We start from the raw sequence: 485 nt of genomic DNA on the forward strand, positions 1-485 counted from the left end.
TTGTGTTAGTTCGTGGTGACCTGAAACTACTGCTAAATTTGCTCAAGAGTCTTGGGAATTTAGGGCACTGGGTACACTCGTGACAAAAATCACTATTAATTTCGTAGACGATAGAAGGGCATCTCGACTGATTGAATGTTGTCGCCTGACATTTACACAAATCATTTCTACCCACGTTTAATAGGGGCGACCGCGATGGCGATGTCTCATCTTTCCCAACCTCTGACATTCCCTTGACCCCGGATGACTTTCCCTAATAAATCTGATGATCCTGACCTTCCCTGACTCTGGTGACGTCATCGGGAAGGGGCCCTGACTCCATGACCGCCACGAACGTCTGCCAGTGGAGCTTGGTGTCCGCCTCAGTCATCGTCCAGTCCTCGAAGATGACCACGGGACGCCAGATCAGCTCGTCGTCATGAATCACGTTCAGAGTCTCGGCGTAGTTCAGACTCTCCATGTCCAGCCTCGGGTCGCGCCACTTG

This window comes from Penaeus monodon, chromosome 25, assembly GCF_015228065.2.
Source record: "Penaeus monodon isolate SGIC_2016 chromosome 25, NSTDA_Pmon_1, whole genome shotgun sequence".
Lineage (NCBI taxonomy): Eukaryota > Metazoa > Arthropoda > Malacostraca > Decapoda > Penaeidae > Penaeus > Penaeus monodon.